The sequence below is a fragment of the Heterodontus francisci genome, unplaced genomic scaffold, assembly GCF_036365525.1.
Source record: "Heterodontus francisci isolate sHetFra1 unplaced genomic scaffold, sHetFra1.hap1 HAP1_SCAFFOLD_386, whole genome shotgun sequence".
NCBI lineage: Eukaryota > Metazoa > Chordata > Chondrichthyes > Heterodontiformes > Heterodontidae > Heterodontus > Heterodontus francisci.
The window spans coordinates 484,850-508,368 of record NW_027140456.1 but is presented as its reverse complement, the minus strand read 5'-3'; the positions used below and the strand labels follow the sequence as shown (position 1 = coordinate 508,368).

General features: G+C 46.5%; 1 pseudogene; it reads left to right on the top strand.

Annotated features, from left to right (window-relative positions):
- Positions 1–4,740: 4,740 nt before the first annotated feature.
- LOC137359863 (probable G-protein coupled receptor 139) lies at positions 4,741–23,519 on the top strand (annotated as a pseudogene).

The following is a 23,519-nucleotide window of genomic DNA, read 5'->3' as shown; positions in this document are numbered from 1 at the left end:
ACCTCGGTGCAGCCTTCCCACACCTCGGCAGAATCACCCAGTTACCATTTGTAAAGCGCTTCCTTCTCCTCCTCATTATGCATCCCGCTGCCTCTCGATTCACAGTTCTGCCTCTTACGTTGAATAGGTGACTGTGAATGCCCTTCTGTTCAAGAACCCAAGTGAAGGAAGCAACTTTATTTATAACATGCAAATGGGTATGTCTCATCTTAAATTGTGATGCGCTTCTTCTGAGTATCTGTATGCGCCAGGGGCAAAATCAACAGGCAATTCAGGTCCATGTAGGGGCCCCCGGTCGTGAGCAGCATCCCCCAAGACCCTCTCGCATTTACAGGCACCACATGACATGTCAGTGGATGTCAGGGCACCAGTGTGAGAGGCATTGGCGCTGTGCCCCGCTCAACGACAACTTGCAGCCCATGGACTATGGTAGACATCCTATGCCTGTGTTCCTCCTGGTGGTAGCAGCACTTAAGCTCGACACCTATGCAGATTTCAGAAGCCCACCGGAGACCAAAGAGTCAGCACTGCACTCCTGCATCAGGGAGGTTACTGATGTCCTGTGGTGGAGTGCCAGTGAGTATCTCCATTTCAGGACGGACCCTCATAGCCAGTCCCAGAGGGCCATTCGTTTTAGCACCATTACCAGACAACCAAAGGTTTTAGGGTTCATACATTTTACCCATGTGGCCATCAAGCCTCCCACCCATCCCATGCAGACGTCACCATAAAAGGAACCCTCTCAATCTAGGTGAAGCTGGCATGCTTCATGCAAATCCAGGCCCTCCTCTCAGGCAGCTGCCAGGACACCTGGGTCTTGCGCCAGTTCCAGCTGCTGCTGCTGTTCAGTGAACTGGCTGAGACAGAGGGGTGCTTTCTTGGAGACATAGGCTATTCTTTGCAGTCAAGGCTTATGATTGCAGTGAGAGATCCCACCATTGCTGCAGTGGAGAAATGCAATGCCAGCCGCTGAACTACAAACGCCACCATTGAGAAGGCCATCTGCATGCTGAAAAAGCACTTCCAATGCCAAGATAAATAGGGTAATGTCCTGTACTCAGGACCGAAAAGGACAGCGCTTTTCTTTGATGCTCGCTGTTCTGTGCACAACTGCGCACCTTATAGGGGGCAGGCCTTGCATGATCAGGAGAGATGTCAGCAGGATTCCTTCTCCGTCTATGAGGACGCTGATAACCTACGATGGGAAAGGCGCTTTGCAGGACAAAGATCACCCAGGCACCCCATGCAGGCCTAGCAGCGTGCTAGGCTTGTACAGTAGTGCCTTATTGATCAAAGGTTCTCCACACCAGAGGAACTACCATGGGCCCTGGAAAACACACGGCACCCTGTTGTGCAGCAGTTCGCAGCTGTAACGTTTTTGTATCCACCATTACTGGGAGCAGCATACTGAGCCACTGCTCATGTTATTGTATCCGTGGAAACGCACACGAGTAATACTGACAAGACAATGATGTTATTCCATACATTGGCAGTTCTGAAAGGCCAATGATGTAATGCGAGGAGACACGATCGTTGGCACACTTCGTTCACACAGTAAAGGTAACACACATGTTCGTGAAGAAGATTTTGATTTCAGCCTTTCTGAATTTTTGTTCCCCGGTGCAGACCCACCTGTGTCATGTTGTTTTTGGAGATACTTGTGGATGCTCCTACGCGGTGCCAGCTCTCTGCTAGCAGCCTGGCTGTAGGAAGGTTTCTGATATGGTTCCGTTTGGCTTTGGCTGACTTTAGTGGTCGTAACCTTTGTACATAAGGCCTAGAGATCCCCCAAATGGCTGGTGGAGTGTTTGTTCATCCTCTTCTGGCATTGGACCGTTTGATGCGGGATGGCCCCAAAACTACTCACCTTCTCTGCCATCTCCAGTTAGGCTGCCTTTGTCAGGCGGGAAGGCCTCTTATTACCATCGCTAGGGAAAATTACATCCCGCCTTGCCCGCACAGCCTGGAGGACAGTGACCAGAGAAGCTTTGCTGAACTGTAGGGCAACCCTATTATACCCCTCTGCCGTCTTCAGCTTTTGCTCTGGTCCTTTAAATGCAAAGGTGATTCCACAGTGTAATTGCTCTAATTTCTGGCTGCAAGGTTCTTCTTGCACATGTTTGAAAATCAATGCAGGACTGTTGAGGAAACCTGTGCTGTTGTTATCGTTTATCATCTATGAAAGATCACCACATGTTAACGTACACTTTGCATCTGCAGCAACTAATCAAAATTATTGATGCAATATTTCTAGCTGCCAATGCACCCAGAATATGAATATATTTTCCTGGTTCTTTCAACCGTTCCTTTAATTGATGTGATATTTCTTTTCGCAGAACAGTTAGCAGAGAGATGAATACTGATTCCAAATGCATAATAGTCAGTGTCTTTTCATTGTCAGATGATTACAAATATGTCGATATTCTTCTATTATGGTTTTATTTCTGTTGTGTATTTGCCATTTATGATACAATTCCGTCTCACGCCCTGGCATGTGCAACATTTAGATTATTCATCCTGTGCAGAACAAGGAGGAATGTAACACTTGAGTGGAGGAATAGGATCACAACTTTGAAGGGCACAGCAAGGTATGTTTGTGGCAGCAAAGCAGAAAGTTATGGCGAAACTCAGCAGGCCTGGCAGTAACCGTGGAGAGAGAAGCAGAGTTAACTTTCAGGTCTGTGAACTTGATCATGTTAACTCTGTTTCTCTCCAATGATGCACCCTGACCTGTTGAGTCTCCCCAGCACTTTCTGCTTTGCTGCCAGGTTGACTTCAGCCCCACTCTTTAACAGTGAAGCTAAGGATTTCGTTGAAGTGTTTCAGGAATCATGTTTTAAATAGAGCCAAAACATATGCTGTACAGCTGTCAAAAGGTTCCTCACTGCGCTGGATGTCCCGCCTCTGCCCAGTAATATGGGAAGGGGGGGGGGGGTGGTGGTGCTCGGCAGCGCATCACCGCAATGGTCATGAGCCCCCGCGTGTAATATTGCGAGGGCTCAGCGAGTGGTGCTCAGTATTGGTAGGCCACAGATTTCAAAGCGTGTCTCTGTGATGGGCGGCATGCTAATAAAATCCAGTGCAGGGAGTAGGCAAGGATATGTCACATGTAATATAAGGTGGAAAGAATTGAGATTATGCAGTTTGATAGGAGGAAATGATGTCCAGTGTATTTGTTAAATGGTAAGCGATTAGAAAATGTAGAAGGACAAAGGCACTTGTGTGCCCTTGTCAATAAGTCATTGAAAGCTAACATGCAAGTGCAGCAAGCAATTAGGAAGGCTAATGGTATTGTAGCCTTTATTACAAGAGGATTTGAGTGCAGGAGTAGTGAAGTCTTGCTTCAGTAGAATAGAATCTTGGTTACACAGCACCTGGAGTACAGCGTTTGGTTTTGGTTGCCTTACCCTAGGAGGGATATTATTGCCATAGAGGGAGTGCAACGAAGCTTCACAAGACTTGTTGCTGGGATGGCGGGACTGTCCTGTGAAGAAAGGTTAGTAAACTGGGCTAGTATTCTCTGGAGTTTCGAAAAATGAGAGACGATCTCATTGACACCTATGAAATACTTAAAGGGATAGACAGGGTAGATACAGCTCAGATGTTCCACCTGGTTAAGGTGTCTAAGGGGAAGCCACTTAGTAGATAGATGAAAATATGCTTTTTCTTTCCTCAGACGCTTGTGAATATTTGGAATTCGCTGCCTCAGAGGTCTGTGGAAGCTCAGTCATTTACTATGTTTAAAGCAGAGATTGAAAAATTTCCAAATGCCAGTGACATGAGGGATATGAGGATAATGTGGAAATAAAAACATTGTAGTGGATGATCAGCCATGATTGTATTGAATGGTAGAGCAGGCTATATGGGTTGAATGGCTTACTCCTACTCCTATTTTCCTATGTACCCTGGGGAACCGCACTGTATACTCCACCCTCCACAACCAATCTGTAAAATAACTTTTCACCATTTCGCTCTACTTTCTGTCCCTGATTCAGTATCATATTCACACTATCACTGTCCCATTAAACCGTGACTTTCATTTTTCCGAACAAGTGTATGAAATGCCATATAATCAGAGGACTTTTGAAAATCCTTAGACATACAAGTAACCACACTACCCTCATAAACACTCGCTGCTACATTATCAAAGAACCCTATCAAGTTTATCAGACATGATTTGCCAATAATCTATCATGCTGCTTGTCATTTATTCACCCACGTTCTTCCAAGCAAGATCTATTTCGTGCAGGTTTATAGTGTCTTGAAATTTACTGCCACAGATGTTCGACTGAAACTGCAGGGTTAATTCAGTCTCTCCTTTTATAAAGAGGATGCAACATTTACAACCTCCAGTCCTCTGTCACCACTCCCATATCCAAGGAGTATTGAAAAGTCTGGACAGTGCATCTGCTTTTTCCACCATTCCTTCCTTCAGCATTCCTCATACATCTCATCCAGAACGGGTAAATGTTCTACTTTATTAAAATACAGAAAAAAATGATCGCTTGAAAGTAGTTAACCGAACCTGATTGTTTAGCGACCGTGATTAACGTCAGTCTCCATGGACCCTAATTGTGTCACTGGAGGGTTTTTCTCTTCTCTTAATAAGAAAGTACTTTCAGTGTGTCATTCCATATTGTCAGTGGGAACATCAACCCCGGTACTAACAGAGATTAGCAGCTCCAGCGAGACCGATGGGTCAGATCAGAATCTGAGCACAATAGATTTGAATGTTACATAATGGATCAGAATCTTCAAACAAGACATTGGAATGTTACAACAATGGGCCAGAATCTGAGAACAATCGATTGGAATGTGACAATAATGGACAGGAGTTTATCCCATTGGTTTTACTATTTTATTGCTGATTATTATTGTGTAAAATTAGATGACCGGATCTTTTATGTACTGAAGATGATTCAGGCGATTTACTATCCAATCCTCGCTATTGTTGGTGTGCCCGGTAAGTCTCTGCATAGAACTAATAGATCTCGAAACAATATTTCATTGAATTAGTGTTCGTTCATTTAAGTCATGGGAAGACCGAAGCTACTATCTTCAGTCTCCATCACAAACACCATTCTTTATCCACAATCTGCATCCTTCTCAGTGGGGCTCAACCAGTCTGTTTACAACTTCTGGTATCTGGTCAATGCTGAGCTGAGTCCATCCTCATATTGTCTCCATCACTTACCCTGCGTATGAACAGCTCTGCAATACCGCTCGTCACCACCTCTGCCTCAGCAGAGCTGTTGCATAAACCTCATACGTACCTTTGTTCAATCCATATTTGATCATTCCAATTCTATCCCGGTCACCAGTTACAAACCTCATATACCACAGCCCGTGCAGAACTCTGGTGCCTGCATCCCAACTCACAACAAATCCGAATCACTCATCACCCCTCTACTCACTGATCTGCATTGGTTCCCAGTCTGGCAGCAACCCAATTGTAATATTCTCATTCTTGTGTTTGAATCTCTCAGTGATCTCACCCCTCCAAATACTCTCATCCTTTTTAAACAATCCTTCATGGGATGTGGGCGTCCCTGGCTAAGCCAGCATTTCTTGCCCAGCCCTAATTACCCTTCAGAAGATGGTGGTGAGCTGCCTTCTTGGACCGTTGCACTCTATGTGGGGTAGGCACACCTACCGTGCTGTTAGGAATTGATTTCTAGGATTTTAAACCTGCGACAGTGTAGGAACGGCAATATAGTTCTTCGTCAGGATGGTGTGTGACTTGGACGGGAACTTGCAGGTGGTGGTGTTCCCATGCATTTGCTGCCATTGTCCTACTCGTTGGTAGAGGTCGCGGGTTTTGAAAGTGCTGTCTAAGAAGACTTGGTGCGTTGCTGCGGTGCATCTTGTGGATGGTACACAATGCTGCCAATGTGCGTCAGTGGTGGAGTGAGTGAATATTTGCGGATGGGGTGACAATCTAGTGGAATGATTTGTCCTGGATGGTGTCGAGCGTCTTGAGTGTTGTTGGAGTTACACCCATCCAGGCAAGTGCAGAATATTCCATCACACTCCTGACTTGTGTGTTATAGATTTTGGACAGTCTTTGGGGAGTCAGGAGATGAGTTACTCGCCGCAGGATTGCTCGCCTCAGACCTGCTCTTGTAGCTATAGTATTTAGATGGCTACTCCAGTTCAGTTTCTAGTCAACGCTAGCCACTAAGATGTTGAGAGTGGGGGATTCAACGATGGTAAAGCCATTGAATGTCAAGGGGAGGTGGTTATATTCTCTCTTGTTGTAGATGGTCATTGCTTGGCACTTGTTTGGGGCGGAAGTTACTTGCCACTTATCAACCCAAGCCGGGATATTGTCCAGGTCTTCCTGAATTTCTACATGGACTGCTTCAGTATCTGAGGAGTCGTCAATGTGCTGAACATAGTGCAATCATCGGTTAACAGCCCAAATTCAGACATGATTGATGAAGCAGCTGAAGATGGCTGTGCCTCGGACACTATCATAAGGATCCCCTGCAGTGATATCCTGGAGCTCAGAGCATTGATATTCAACAGCCACAATCATCTTCCTTTGCATTAGGTATGACTCCAGCCAGCGGAGAATTTTCCCCCTAATTCCCATTGACTTCAGTTTTGCCAGGGCTCCTTGATGCCATCCTTGGTCAAATGCTGCCTTAATGTCACTGTCCATCTCCATATTCCTGCAAAACTTTGCTTTCAAGGATCTGTGGCCGGTGGCAGTGGATTTTAACCTACAGTGCCACTGGTGCCAACAATAAAGAAGCCTGGATCCATAAAATGATGTGAGCCACACTGTCAGCCACTTCTGGGGGACAAGCACAATACACCATACTGTCAGTACTCCAGCCTGGGCGGACCATACATATGATGTTAAGCGGTTTGATGGCAGTATACAAATATACAAACTGGGTGGTTTTATTTTAATTAAAAAAAAGTCAACAGATAAAACTCTCCGACGTACAAGGGGGTAGAGGGGTAAATTGGCCATTATAGTGGTAATATGATTGGCCTAGTAATCCAGAGGCCAGGGCTAATTCACAGGGGTCAGGAGTTCAAATCCCACCATGGCAGCTTGTGGGTAGTAATTAATTGAATTAATTAATAAAATGTCTATAGTTGAAATCTTGCCTCAGTAATAGTGCCATGAAACTATCATCAATTTACGTTAAAACCCAGGAGGTTCGCTAATATCGCTAAGGATAGGAAATCTGCCATCCGTACCTGGTATGGCCTACATGTAACTACAGAACAACAGAAATGTGGTTGACATTTAATTGCGCTCTGGAATGGCTTAGCAAGTCACTCAGTTGTCAAGGACTATCAGGGATGAACAACAAATGCTGCCTGAGCCAGTGATGCCCACATCGCATAAAATAATAAAAAAGGTGTGAGGAGGCGTCTCAATTTGACGTCAGTGACCATTCCAACTACTTTGTTGCACGTCTTTCAAACTTAGGGGCGGCACAGTGGCACAGTGGTTAGCACCGCAGCCTCACAGCTCCAGCGACCCGGGTACTGCCTGTGTGCAGTTTGCAAGTTCTCCCTGTGATTGCGTGGGTTTCCTTCGGGTGCTCCGGTTTCCTCCCACATGCCAAAGACTTGCAGGTTGATAGGTAAATTGGCCATTATAAATTGCCCCTAGTATTGGTAGGGAAATATAGGGACAGGTGTGGATGTGGTACGAATATGGGATTAGTGTAGGATTAGTATAAATGGATGGTTGTTGGTCGGCACAGACTCGGTGGGCCGAAAGGCCTGTTTCAGTATCTCAGAAATAAACTATACTAAACTTAGTCGGTGCATGTCCATTGACCGCCGTGTTACTTCCTCTCAACTGAACCTAAGGACAAGGACAAGGAATCCAATTTACAGGTGAGGGGATTTTGACTTACGTATGCTATTGTGAAGTTAATGGAGGTACTGTGGATGTTTTTCTTATAGATTGTGTTGTGAGCTGCTGCAGACGTTCAGGGAGGCAGACGTTCAGGGAGGCCAGAGGATTTGATGATTCAACTCTGTACTAGATATGGGGACTTTAGTTACAGTGTCTCTGGGACTGTAACATGACCAACAAGTGGAGCAGAGGCTTCAGAGAGGGGAAGCTCTGTAAAGAGGGAGGAGGAAGGGGGCTCTGCCCTACCCACCCCGGGTTTACCAAGAACAATTCTCCTACCTACACCTAACCCAGGAGCAGTGTGTGAGGTGACTCTGATTCAATAAGGATGTGGTCACAGAGCTGTGGCACCTCCTGCAACACAACATGGAGCCTTACACCAGGATGAGGACGAAGCTGTCAGTGGCCGTTAAGGTTCCAGTTTCATTTAACTTCTGTGGATTTTGATCTTTCGAGAAAGGAGCGGGTGACACATCCGTCATCTCCCGGTATGGTGTCCATCGATCTATCCGCTAGGTGACAGAGCCCATCTATGCTGGGTTAGGAGAATATATATTCTTTCCCTCAGCAGGGAGGAGCAGAATGAGAGGTCCCGTGGCTTTGTCAGGATCGTGGGATTTACGGTGGTGTAGGCGACTCCATAGGGTCCCCATGGGAAGGGAGAGCGGTGCAGAGCGAACTCTCACTCCATTGATCAACAGGGGAGTCAAGGGTTATTGGGGACCAGCAAGAAAATGGAGTTAAAGCCACAATCAGATGAGCCGTGATGGTATTAAAGAGTGGAGCAGTCTTGAGGAGCCAAGTGCTCTACTACTGCCCCAAAGTTTATGTTCTTGTTAATGTGCAAGCATTGTGAAACAGACAGCCAGTCCCATAATCTTCATACCTCCATAGAGAAACAGAATGTGGCTTCCTGGAGGAGAAGGCTACCCCCCTATACACGGCTGATGACCTCTTATCTCCACAAACTCCCCTCCCTCTGCACCCCAACTACTGACCAACCACGTGTAGAACGTGAGCAATGTAGCCACCAGAAAGATCCTGGAATAGACCATCAGCGTCATGAAACAATGCTTCCGATGTCTGAACCGCTCCGGGGGGAGTCCTCCAATACACACTGGAGCAGGTGTCCAAGTTCATGATGTTCTGCTGCACCCTTTATATCATCACCATCACGGGGACAGAGGCATTGCTGCCAGGAATCCGGAGGCCACCAGAGGAGAAGGAGGAGAAGGCAGGAAGAATAGTTCCTGCGCACCTTTGACGCAGACAGCCTGTCGGAGAGTGCCTGCTAAGATTCCAGTTCCCATAGGATAACTTGTCTCAGCAACATGAATCCCCCACTCTTCACTGTTACACCCATCACAGCATCCCTTTGGTCACTATCCTGCAATAAAAACGACCACCAACAAAAACATATTTATTAATATCTTTAACCAACAACACGTCCAATTGTACAAACAAAATTGACCTATTCACCTTCGTTTATTCCCTTACTGTCTGCCTTGTGCGTTCCCTCAACTTGCCTCGTTCTTCCCCAGTGGCTGCAGCAGGGCTGGTGGGAGCCTGCTGACTTTCACTGCAGTTTGCCTGGAAGGATGCCTTCGAGCAGCTTTGGGCCTTGAAGTCCCAGATTCGGACTGCACCACCTCAGCATGGGCATCTGCAGCCTGGGCTGGCTGACGGGCAACAGCAAGGACACTGGTGGTGTGGCAATGAAGGGAGAACAGACTGACATCCTGAGAGAGAACAGCAGGTTCATGCTCCAAGGAGCCCACGTGACGACAATTTTGCAATCCTAGTAATCTACTGGATCACAGATTGTTGTACTGCTGGGACAGCCTGCAAATCCCTTTGAACTCTTAGATTCACAGCCCTGATGGCAGAAGTCTGATCCTGCATGGCAGCAAGCATGGATCTCATGACCTCAGTATGAGCTTCCACGTTGGATGTCTGCCGCCTGTGCTCCATTGGAAGCTCAGGCAATGGCCACCAGACGCTGTATTTCGGCTGGGTCTGCTAGTGCTTTTTTAATTCGTTCCTGGGATGTCGGTGTGGCTGGCTCGGAGAGCATTTATTAACCATCAATAATTGCCCTTGACAACGTCTTGGTGAACTGCCTTCTTGAATCGCTGCAGTCCATATAGCATAGGTACACCCACATTGCTGTTGCCAAGGGAGTTCCCGGATTTTGACCCGGCAACAGTGAAGGAACAGCGATATAATTACAAGTCAGGATGATGTATGGCTCGTCAGTGGTGGTGCTCCCATGCATCTCCTTCCCTTGTCCTTCTAGGTGGTAGAGGTCGTGGTTTGGAAGGTGCTGTCCAAGGAGCCATGGTGCGTTGCCATAATGCCTCTTGTAAATGGTACACACTCCTCGCACTGTGCGTCGATGGCGGAGGGAGTGAATTTTAGTGAATTTTAGGCGGGCTGCTTTGTTTGAGCTGCACACGTCCAGGCAAGTGGAGACTATTCCATCATACTCCTGACTTGCACCTTGTAGATGTTGGTCAGGCTTTGGAGAGCCATGAGGTGAGTTACTCGCCACAGGATAGCCTCTGGCCTGGTCTTGTAGCCACGGTATTGATATGGCTAATCTAGTTGAGTTTCTGGTCAATGGTAACCCCCCGAATGTTGATCGTGGATGATTCAAAGATGGCAATGCCATTGACTGTCGAGAGAGATGGTTAGATTCTCTCTTGTTGGAGATGATCACTGTCTGGCACTTGTGTGGCGTGAATGCCACTTGCCACTTCAGCCCAAGCCTGGATATTGTCTAGCTCATGCTGAATTTCTAAAGTGACTGCTTCAGTATCTGAGGAGTCGTGAATAGTTCTGAACATTGTACAATCATCAGCGAATAACCCACTTCTGAGCTTATGATTGAAGGAAGGTCATTAATGAAGCAGCTGAAGATGGCTGGGCCAAAACACTACCCTGAAGAAATCCTGCATGATGTCCTGGTGCTCAGATGATTGACCTCCAACATTCACAACCATCTTCCTTTGTGCTAGGTACGACGCCAACTAGTGAACAGTTTTATCCCTGATTCCCATTGACTTCAATTTTACGAGGGCTCCTTGATATCATACTCGGTCAAATGCTGCTTTGATGTCAAGGGCCGTCACTCTCACCTCACCTCTTGAGCTCAGCACTTTCGTCCATGTTTGACCCAAGGCTGTAATGAGGCTTACTAGCCCTGGCAGAACCCAAACTGACCATCAGTGAGCAGGTTATTGCTCACCAGTTACTGTCATGAAGTTCGTGAACACATCCACGGGGGAAAGAGTGTGTTCAAGTCCTATACAGCACAGAAACAGGCCCTTCGACCGACCGTGTCTGCACTGGCCATCAAGCCTATATATTCTAATCCAATTTTCCAGCGCTTGGTCCGTAGCCCTTTTTGATATTGCGTTTTAAGAGCTTATCTAAATACTTCTAAATTGTTGTGAGGATCCCTGCCTCTACCACAACTTCAGCCGGTGTGTTGCAGTTTCCAACCACTCTCTGTGTGATTTCCCCCCTCAAATCCCCAATAAACCTCCTAGCTGTTACCTTGAGTCCATAGCCCATGGTTATTGACACCTCCACAATGGGAAAGGAACAGTTTTCTTCCTATCTACCCAGTATATTCCCCTCATTATTGTGTGTACCTCTATCAGGTCCCTCCTCAGCCTTCTCTGCTGTAAAGAAAATAAGAAACAGCGTATCCGGTCTCTCTTCATATCTGCAATTCTCCTGCCCAGGCAGGGTTCTTGGTGAAACTCCTCTGCACCCTTTCCGGTGAAAGCACATCCTTCCTATAGTGTGGCGTCCAGAACTGTCACAGTACACCACCTGTGGCCTAACTAGCATTTTATCCAGCTCTATCATACCCTCAGTGCTCTTATATTTTGTGCCTCGGCTAATAAAGGCAAGTATCCCATATGCCTTCCTAACCACCTTATATACCTGTGCTGCTGCCTTCAGTGATCTATGGACAAATACATCAAATTCCCTCTGACCCTCTGTACTTCCTATGGTCCGACCATTCATTGTGTATTCCCTTGCCTTGTTAGTCCTCCCAGAATGCATCACATCACATTCTCATGCTTGAATTGCATTTTCCACTGCTCTGCAAATCTTACAAGCCCATCTATATCGTCGTTTAACCTTAGTCTTTCCTCCTCGCTGTTTGCGACACCATCAATTTCCGTGTCATCTGCGAAATTACTGATCATACCTCCTATATTCACGTTTAAATCATTAAATGGACTCTTAAAACAGCAAGGCTCCCAGCAGCGATTCCTGCAGAACACCACTGGTCACAGGTTTCCAATCGCCAAAACAACCATCAACCATTACCATCTGCCTCCTGCCACTAAGCCAATTTTGGATCCAATTTGTCAAATTGCCCTGGATCCCATGGGCTCTTACATTCTTGACCAATCTCCCATGCGGGACCTTATCAAAAGCCTTACTGAAGTCCATGTAGGCTGCATCAACTGTCATACCCTTATCGACACACCTAGTCACCTCCTCGAAAAAATCAATCAAATTGGTTATACATGATCTCACCCTAACAAAGCCATGCTAAATATCCTTGATTAATCCTTGCCTCTCCAACTTGAGATTAATCCTGTCCCTCAGAACAGTTTTCTCAATAGATTCCCTATCACTGATGTTAGTCTCACTGGCATGTCTTTACCTGGCTGATCCCTGATACCCTTCCTGAATAATGGTACCACATTCTCTGTCCTCCAGTACACTGGCACTTGTCCTATGGCCAGAGAGGACTTGATTTTTTTCCATAGCCCTTGCTATCTCCTCACTTGCCTCACACATAGCAGCCTGGGATACATCTAATCGGGGCCTGGAGATTTAACCATTTTAAGCCCGCTAAAACAGGTAATACCACCGCCTTTTCAAAGCTAATTTGTTCACGTATATCACAGTCCCCCACCCTGACCTCTACACCGACATCGTCCGTCTTCATAGTGAACACGGATGAAAAGTAATCCTTTAAAACCTCACCGACGTCCTCCAGCTCCACACACAGATTGCCAATTTGCCCCTTAATCGGCCCAACTCTTTCCCTCGGTATCCTCTTACCCTTTACATACTTATGAAATGCCTTGGGATTTTCCTTTGTCTTGCCCACTGGTGTTTTTTCATGCCTCATCTTCGCGCTCCTAATTACTTCATTCAGTACCCCCTTACACTTGCAATATTCCTCTCGGGCCTCTGCTCTTTTCAGCCCTCTGAATATGCCATAAGCCTCTTTTTCCCCTCATCTAATCCCCTATATCCCTTGACATCCAGGGTTCCATGGACTTAATAGTGCCACCTTTAACCTTTACGGGAACATGTTGGCCCTGAATTATCACTATTTTATTTTTAAATGACTCGTCTGATGTCGGGTTTCCTACAAGCAGCTGCTCCACTTTGTCCAGATCCTGTTTTATCATATTGAAATCGGCCTTCCCCCAATTCAGGACCTTTATTTCCGGTCTATCTTTGTCCTTTACCATAACTACCTTAAATCTTAAAGAGGTTTGTTCACTATCCCAAAAATGCGTCCCAACTGACACTTCTGCCACTTGTCCGGCTTCATTTGCTGAGATTGGGCCCCTTCTCTTGTCGGACATTCTGCGTGCTGATTCAAAAAACTGTCCTTCGGAGAGCGAAGAGGTGGAATTCCGCCCGCTTTGAGCCTTTTACACTAAGACTATCCCAGTTGAAATTGGGGAAGTTGAAATCCCCTACTATTTGTACCCAATTATTTTTACTCCTCTCTGCGATTTGCCTGCATATCTGCTCCTCTATCTCTCCCTGCCTGTTTGGAGGCCTGCAGGACACTCCCTGCAAAGTGATGTCCCCTATTTGTTTTTATATTCTACCCATATGGCCTCATTGGAGGAACCTTCGAAGATATCATCCCTCCTTTCTGCAGTAATTGACTCCTTGACCAACAATGCAATGCCACCTCCTATTTTACACCCCCCACCACCAGCCCACCCCGTTCCACCTGAAGACTCTATACCCTGGAATATTCAGCTGCCAGTCCTGTCCTTCCCTCAACCGTCTCTCCCTGAGAGCAATAATATCATATTGCCATGTGTTAATCAACGTCCTCAATTGATTTGCCTTTCTTTTAAGACTCCTTGCCTTAAAATAGAAGTAATCCAGCCTTGCATTATTCATGTGTGCCTTAACAACTCAACATTTGCTCTGTCTTCCAGACTGACTTAGTTTCTCTTCTATATTTGGCTGTGTATGACCGCAAATTGTACCTCCACTCTGTATCCCATCCCCCTGCTCCGCCACCTCCCTGCAAGGACTTTGGTCCCGTTCAGATTCAGGTGGAACCCGTCCGACTTGTACAGGTCCCACATTCGCCAGAAACAGACCCAGTGATGGATGAAACTAAAGCCTTGCCTTCTCCACCATCTCCGAGGCCAAGCATTCATCTGCTATATCCTCCTATTCCTATACTTACTAGCACGTGGCACCGGGAGCAATCGTGCTTTTTAATCTGCGACCTAGCTCCCGAGATTTTTGTTGCAGGACCTCCTCTTTCTGTCTAATTTTGTCGTTGCTACCAATGTGTACCACGGCCTCTGACTGTTCACTCTTCCTCTTCAGAATGTCCTACAGCCGCTTCGTACATCCTTGATCCCAGCACCAGGCAGGCAACATATCATCCTGTAGTCATGTTTGCAGCCACAGAAACGCCTATGTGTATCCCTTTCGATAGAATTCCCTATCAGTATAGCTCTCCCACTCGTTCTCCTCCTCTGCTGTGCAGCTGAGCCACCAGTGGTGCCACAGACCTGGCCCTTGCTGCAGTCCCCTGAGACGCAATCTCCCGCAAAGCTAATCGAAGCAGAATATCTGTTCGAGAGGGAGATGGACACAGGGGACTCCTGCACTACCTACCTGGCTCTTCTATTCTGCCTGGCCATCACACATTCCCTTTCTGCCTTGCACATTTTATCCAGACACCTCATGCTTCTTGACAGTGACAATCGACTTTCTGAGAGGCCTGCCACTGCAAAAAGCATATCAGGATACATTCTTACGAGCATTTCCCTGTAAGCTGCCCCATCAGATTTCCTATCAGAGTCCTGTGTAACATACACATTTCTCACTCCCTGAGGTACATGCAGTGCAAGTGTTTGATCTGGTGTTTGCGAATGTCAGACCAAGTGACCATGTTTCATCATTACTGTTACACAGTTGTTCTCTCTCTGTGTCCTGGAGGTCCGGTGACTGGAAAGTCAGATGTTTTGGCCAACTTTGGAAAGTAGAAAATCAGAAGGGACCGATTGGTTCGAGCGATTAGGGGTGAGATGGAAAGAAGGAGATCCATGGTCCCAACAACTGCAGCTTGTACATCATCCCAGGCAACAGGATGAGGGGGAGGTGGGAGCTAAGGAGCATAAAACAAGAACATAGTATCATCCTGAATGCTCTCAGTGACTCTGGCCCATATGCACTCTGTTACAGCCGGCCCCATAATGCGGAGAATCATCTCCTCCCTCAGGCTAAGTGAATGAAGGTATGTCTGGCCCCCGCCAGTTAACTGCTGCTCCCAGCGACTATGGGCCACCTTGTTCTGCAAAACACAGAGCAGGATACCAGTAAAATAGAAGCAAAATACTGCGGATGCTGGAAATCTGAAACAAAAACAAGAAATGCTGGAATCACTCAGCAGGTCTGGCAGCATCTGTGGAAAGAGAAGCAGAGTTAACGTTTCGGGTCAGATTCTGACAGACCTGCTGAGTGATTCCAGCATTTCTTGTTTTTGTTGCACTGTGTTTGCGTGCTGTGCCTGCTATAACTGAATAGCTGGAGGTATGTGGAGGCAGTGAGATGTCCGTGAGAGGATGGCAACAGTGGAAGCTCTGTGTTGGTAATGTGAAACATATGAATGTTAGTAGTGCGTCTTGAGTGTGAGGGACTACTGATGGGTGAGTGATGGAGTGTTGTACATTGAGCAGTGTGAGACGTTGGTAGTGCTATGGTAGGCGAAGCCATGTGGAGATACAATCACTGACATTGACCACCCGTGTGACCTCATTAATCTTCTGGCACTGCTGCCAGGTCCTCTGGACCAGACATCTTGCATTGAGGGCCCTCGCCACCTGTTCCCATTCCCTTTGGAGAGCGTTGCTTGAGGGCCTCTGCCTCTGCCCAGAAACATTGCCTCTCTCCTTCTGTCAACTTTCATGACAAAGGCCTCCAGTGCCTCATCCATAAACCGAAGAGCCCTGTATTTGCACAGGTATTCATTGAACCTTTTCTATATTTGCATCATTCACAGTCGGCAGCAGCAGCCTCCTGTGTTTCAGTGCAGCTTCCCTATAAGAGGGACTGACTACCTTTAAGAGCTGGATCCTGGCTGAAACACGAGCCAACCTCACACACAGTTAAGCCACTGGTAAGCGTGCAGACAGACAGAAGCACGGGTCACCCTGGGCGGCGCGTAGAATTCATGGAAATTAGGAGGCAGCATGAAGTTTGTGTGTCACCTGCCTCAACAGGAACGGGCACAGGCAGATCAGAAATTGCCAACCCGACGTTCAAAAAGCAGCACAAATCTCTCTCTCTCTCCATGCTCTCTCTCGCTTATAGAATCAGAAAATGATTTGGTCTATGGTGTAAATGCTGTATATTAAGAGTTGGAAGCTCGCTGAATCGTCGGCCCTGCTAAGAGTGCAGGCAGAAATGAGGAAGCAGCACGACTTTGTATGCTGCTTGCCTCAACAGTATAGGCGTAGACAGATCACGTATCAAAATCCCTGCGCCTGAAAATTGCTGCAAACTTCTGTTTCTCTCTGTCTCTATTTTCCTCCCTCTCTTTCACCTCTGTCTCTCTCTCTCTCTCTCTCTCTCTCTCTCTCTCTCTCTCTCTCTCTCTCTCTCTCTCTCTCTCTCTCTCTCTCTCTCTCTCTCTCTCTCTCTCTCTCTCTCTCTCTCTCTCTCTCTTGTTCATAGAATCAGGGATGGATGCATCACAGAAGGAGACTATTTGGCCTTTTGAGTCATAGAGACATAGAGTGTCAGTGCTGTCTCTTTGAAAGAGCTATCTAATTAGTTTCAATCCCCTCCTGTTTTCCTAGACGCCTACATTTTATTTCTTTTCATATATTTATTACAATCACTTTTGAAAGGTATTATTGAATCTGCTTCCACCCTGTTTCCAGGCAATGAATTGCAGGTCCCCAACATCTCACTGTATAAGAAATTTCTCCTCACTCCCCCTTTGGTTCTTTGCCAAATACCGTCAATCTGTGTCTTCTCAAAGTGGAACTTTCTGACACTGCGTGCAGTTTTGCTTTAATTACATCATCAAAACCTTCACGATTTTGACCTTCTATATTAAATCTCCCCCTAACATGCACCGCTCGAAAGAGAAAAGTCTCAGCTTTTCCAATCTCTCCACGTAACTGAAGCCTTGGATCGTGTGCTGTTTGACCCTGAGGTGAGCTTCCGACCACATATACACACCTTCACTAAAATGTCTTAATCCACCTCTGTAACATCACTCCACTCTGCCCATATCTCAGCTCCTCCGCTGAAATCCCTCATTCATGACTGTGTTACCTCTAGACTTGACCATTCAATGCCCTCCTGCGCATCTCCCACATTCTACTATCTGTAACCATCAGTTCATCAAAAAACTCTGCTTCTGATGTCTTAACTAACTCACAGCTGCTCCCCTTCACCTATCTGTCCTGTGCTCACTCACCTGCAATGACTAGTCATTAACAAATGCCTTGATTTTAAAATGTCTTTCTTGTTTCAAATTCCTCTATGGTATCAGCACTCCCTGGGCTGTCTTTTTTGGACACTCCTGAGTCAATATCTGACGCAGGGGCCTGTAGCATTGCGACAGTTGGCGGGTGCAACCGGCTCGTCACCACCTCGTTGACTTCCTTCCTCCCCAGAATCCATTTGAAGCCTTTAAGTGGCATATTAAGATCTGCTTAAGGGCTCCTTACCGCCGCCGCTGGGATCTCACCAGTGGCCATCGCTGCCAGTGACAATGCTGCTACTGTTGAGCCGCTGGCCCTGTGCTGGGCCGGCGGCTCTTCGAGGCAGGCCCTCATTTTTAAAGAGACAGGGAGTCTGGCTCGGGACATCTATACAAAGGAAACGCAGGATCACTCGGTATTGGGGGCGGGGTGGGTTTGGCATGAAAAGGCTGAGGTGGGTTTCATCCTGGCGCTGTGAGCCCCGCCTCTTACAGAGCTCCAGCTCCTTAACTCTGTAATCACCCCCGGCCCACAACCCCGCAAGCTCATCTAATACTGTCCTCTTGTGCTACTCCGATTTTATAATCTTCACCATTGGTGGCGGTACCTGCAGTTGCCTGGCCCATAAGCTCTGTGATACCCTCTCCACAACTCTGTACCTCGCTGTCTGCCTTTGAAAACACTGCTTAAAACTTAGCCCCTTCACCCATCTTACCTACAATATTCTTATGTGAGTCAATCTCTTATTTTCGCATGCAATGCACCTTGGTAGGCTGTAATACATTAAAGGCGCTGTGGAAATATTGTTGTTTCTGGGAATGCTATTTCAGAGAGCCAGTACGGGCACGATGGGCCGAATTACATCCTTCTGCGAGATAAGATTTCTGTGATTCTGCCCACTCCACAACCCCTGTCCATGCCCTGTTGAATTATGTAACGATCTTCACTGCACTTACACCCTTCATGACTTCTGCACATTTGGAAATTTATGCCTGAATCCCGAAGTCTATGTGTTTAATGTATGTCAGAAACAGCAGTGGTCCTGGTGCTGAACCATGGAGATCAGTACTGTATACTTCTCTCCAGTTCAGAAAACAGCCATTCACCACAATGTTGATAAAATACCTCATAATTTGTGTTGATGTCCACATCAGTATTTCGTGGGGAGATGATATATTATAAAGCTATTAGTCATGAAATAGTTACTCTTGTTTTATTAACTGCTCAATCCACTTCTCTTTCCAGCTGAAATCCCTGTTTTTTGATTATATTTCGAAATCCAACCATGAATATTTAATTAAAAACCTGTGAGGAATTTAATGGGCCCACAGGAGATGGGATAGAAGGTGGAGGGGCCCATAAAATGGCGTACATGACGACCTTGCTGTCAAGAAGCCAATTAAAGCCAATTAAACCGCACGAGCGGTTGGTGGGAGCCCCACTACTTGTTCAGGCCGCCCAGTAAAGCAATACAGCTTCTGGATAGGATCTGGGGAGGCTTCCTCCGTGCGTAATCTGTGACCCATGGGTGGACACACGGCAGCAAAGACCGCTTCTATGCTAAACACACCCTCACTCAACAACCACTCTGACCTACCTTCCAGGGGCTACTGGACTTGAACCGACGACTCTACCACAGTTACCTGGGCACTGGGACTCCAAGACTGCTCCTGGTCCCAGGGCTGGTATCGTACCAACAATGGCCTCCGGTTCATGACTGACCGAAGCTACCCCATATCACTTACTTGGGGACCTGGTTTCCAGCGATGGGCAGTGACCCACGTTTCCTTACGGGCCCAGGTGACCCTGCCACACTTATGTGAACCATGGGTCACCAGCTGTGACCCTTCGTCCCCGACTGATCACGGCTACCCCACCAGACATATCTGGAGCCCGAACCCTAGTGAAGTCCTGTTCCCAGAACTGGTGTAGTCCTGGAAGTTCCATTTTTCCCGAAGGAATTGCAGATACTATTGAACTGCTAATCCTCTGATTGCTGTTACAAGGGTTTTATTCTTGTGCTAAAATCTTAGATAATAAAAACAAGAAATGCTGGGAATACTCAGCAGGTCTGGCAGTATCTGTGGAGAGACAAGCAGAGATAAAGTTTCAGGTCAGTAACCCTTCTTCAGAACTGGCAAATATTAAAAATTTGAAAGGTTTTAACCAAGTAAAGCGGAGGTGGGGCAAGAGATAAGAAAGGAGAAGGTATAGATAGGGCAAGCTCACAGAGAATAACCAACCTGAAGGTCATGGAGCAAAAGCAAACAATATGTTAATGGTGTGTTGAAATATACATCATTAGCACAGAAAGGGTGTTAACGGATTGAAAACTGAACAGCCACAAGTCGAAACATGAAAAAAATGAGGAAGCAAACTGAACAAACTAAGATGAAATAAGATTAAATAAACACAACAAATATAAAAGAGAAAATAACTAATAACTAATAAGAAAAGTAATTAGCGGAACCCGTCATGCTCTGAAATTACTGAACTCAATGTTCAGTCCGTGAGGATGTAGTGTGCCCAATCGGTAAATGAGATGCTGTTTCTCGAGCTTGCATTAATGTTCACTGAAATACTGCAGCAATCCCCGGACAGAAATGTGAGCGTAAGAGCAGCGGAGAGTGTTGAAATGGCAAGGAGCTCGGGGTCATGCTTTCGGACTGAGCAGAGGTGTTCTGCAAAGCGATTAACCAGTCTGCGTTTGGTCTCTCCAATGTCGAGGAAACCACGTTGTGAGCAGCGAATACGGTATGGAAGTACAAGCAAATCGCTGCTTCACCTGAAAGGAGTGTTTGGCGCCTGGGATAGTGAGGAGAGAGGAGGTAAATGGCCAGGTATTACACCTCAAGCGATTGCAGGGAAAGGTGCCGTGGGAAGGTGGTGGGGATAATGGAAGAGTGGACCAGGATGTCGCGGAGGGAATGATCCCTTTGGAATACTGACAGAGGAAGGGAGTGGAAAATACATTTGGTAGTGGCATCACGCTGGAGGTGGCGGAATTGCTGGAGGATGATCCTTTGGATATGGAGGCTGGTGGGTGGGAAGTGAGGACAAGGGGAACCCTATCGCAGTTCAGGGAAGGAGGGGAACGGGTGAGGGTAGAGGTGCGGGAAATGGGTCGAACACGGTTGAGGGCCCAGTCAAAAAAAGTAAGACATATCAGAAGTGCTATCATGGCAGGCAGCATCATCAGAGCAGATGCGTGGAAGAAGGAAAACTGGGAGAATGGATTGGAGTCTTTACAGGAGGCAAGGTTTGAAAAAATGTCGTCGAGGTAGCTGTGGGAGTCGGTGGGCTTATCATGGATATTGGTAGACAGCCTATCCCCAGAGATGCAGATAGAGAAGTCGAGGAAGGGAAGTGGTGTGTCGGAGATGGACCATGTAAAGGTGAGAGAAGGGTAGAATTTTGAAGCAAAGTTGACAAAGATTTCCAGTTCGGGGCGGGAGCAGGAAACGGCATCGATACAGTCATCAATGTATCGGAAAAAAGTTGGGGGAGGGGGCCTGAGTAGGAGTGGAACAAGGAATGTTTGACATTTCCCACAAAAAGACAGGCATAACTAGGACCCATGCGGGTACACATAGCAACACCTTTTACTTGAAGGAAGGGAGTGGAGTTGAAGAAGAAGTTGTTCAATGTGAGAACAAGTTCAGCCAGGCGGAGGAGGGTGGTGGTGATGGGGACTGGTTGGGCCTCTGTTCAAGGAAGAAGCGGAGAACCTTCAAACCATCCACCGACTTCTATGACTCTTCTGACGCCCTAGTCATTTTGACAATTTCCAGTTTCCTGGCCCCAACTCTTCACTATGGATGTCGAATCTCTCTGCACCTCCATTCCCACCAGGAGGGCTCATTATTGGTTAAGATTTAGGTTTTATTTCAATAAATAGTTACTTTTTTAGTTGATTAAACACACCTGGCTGGTGTGCTTTACTCTGGGGGACAAAGAGAGGAAAAACTTGGCTCTGGTTCTGTGGTTGGGAAGATTTATTGATATGCTGTGACCGCTGGAGAAGTGGGACTGAAGTTACAGTCCACTCCTCCTGCCATGGTCATAACAAGGTTCAGCAACTTTGGCAGGTGGAATAACCATCCATAAAATGCCTGGGGTCAGATCGCCAGGTAGTGTATTGCCCGAGCACCACTGAATTGCGCTGGGTGGGGGCTCCGAATTTTGAGTGGTTTCCCTAACTTTTCAGCCCACCGTCAGGAATTCCGCTGGCTCCATTAAATTCAGGTCCCTGTCTCCAGCAGAAATCCCTGTCACTGGTACAACAACTAGATCCATCATAAATGCATGAACAATTGTTCAAATGTCACCCTAAACTCCTTCAATCTGTTGTTGTTATTCGCAAAATGATGTATAAATGCCTTTGTAATTTCCAATGGTGCTGTTAACATAGTGGCGATTGGGATTATTTGTTTCATTGATTTCTCAGTGGACTCATTCCCCATTTTTGCTTTGAAATAACAGAATTCAGTGCAGCCTCTCACAGGTGAGGGAATCACTCAGTTGTCCAACAACAACTTTCTATACAAGAGGAAAGTGGTGCAGATGCGATGCATATGACATAAAACAGGAAATTCTGGAAATATTCTGCAGCTCTGGCAGCATCTGTGGACAGAGAAACCGAGTTAATCTTTCAGGTCGGTGACACTTCATCAGAACCGGGAGAGATTAGAGATGTAACAGTTTATAAACTGTGCAAAATAAGGGGGGGGGGGGGGGGATTATGGTCAACGTTGATTTTAACAATTTCAGTATCATCCTTTTGTCATTTAATCTCTCCTGTTTTTTACTGTATCGCAGACCTTCCCATTTGTTCTTTCAGGTCCAATCATTTCAATACATCACTGGATACAGGAACACATTTATAATTCTCAATAATTCCTCAATCAAACTGGTAACTTTTCTCCCAGCCTGATGTATAATTTCCCTTCCTCACAGTTAACTTGCTGACGATTCGGATCCTGTCCCGGGGTAAGTGTGGTCTCTAAAAATGTGTCACTCGTTACCTGGTGGCCATGGCAGCTGCGGATCTACTGGTCATTATCCTCGACCTGATATTGAGGCACATTCCCATTGTTTATCAGAAACATTTTCAATTCCTAGAGTCAATTCCCTTGTGTAACATCCACGCCATCCTGCTTTACGCAGCCACAGACTGTTCTGTCTGGTTCACCATCACTTTCACCTTTGATCGATTTGTGGCCATTTGTTACCAGAAGCTGAAAAGAAAATATTGCAGCGAAAAAACAGCGACTGTGGTTCTGGGAACAGCGACTGTGTTGAGCTGTTTAAATAACATCATCTGGTATTTTATGTTAACAGGTCGGTATTGGCTGTAAAACGTCCCCGGGTTTTGTGATGTATCAGCAGGTGTGCTGCTCTCTCCGGTCTGGGCAACAATCGAGTTCCTCCATTACATTGTAACCCCATGTGTCCCATTTGTGCTGATTCTATTGCTCAATGCCCTCACTGTCTGATACATTTTAGTGAGCAGCAGCGCGCGCAGGAGACTCCGGGCTCACAGCAGTGGGGAGAGTCGCAGAGACCCAGAGATGGAGAGCCGAAGGAAATCCATTATTTTACTGTTAGTTATCTCGGGGAATTTTATCCTGTTATGGGCAGTGTTAATCATGTATGCAATATGGAGGCGGATGTGGAATTTTGGGTATGGGCCTGGGTTTTGGTCTGTTTATCTACCTGATTATCTGGTAGAAGTGGGCTTCATGCTGCAGCTTCTGAGTTGTTGCACAAACACAGCGATTTATGCTGTGACCCAGACACAGTTCAGAGAGCAGTTGAAGAATGCGATGAAATATCCCTTTACTGGAATTGTTAAATGTATTCGATGTTGTGAGCAACTGAATCACTGA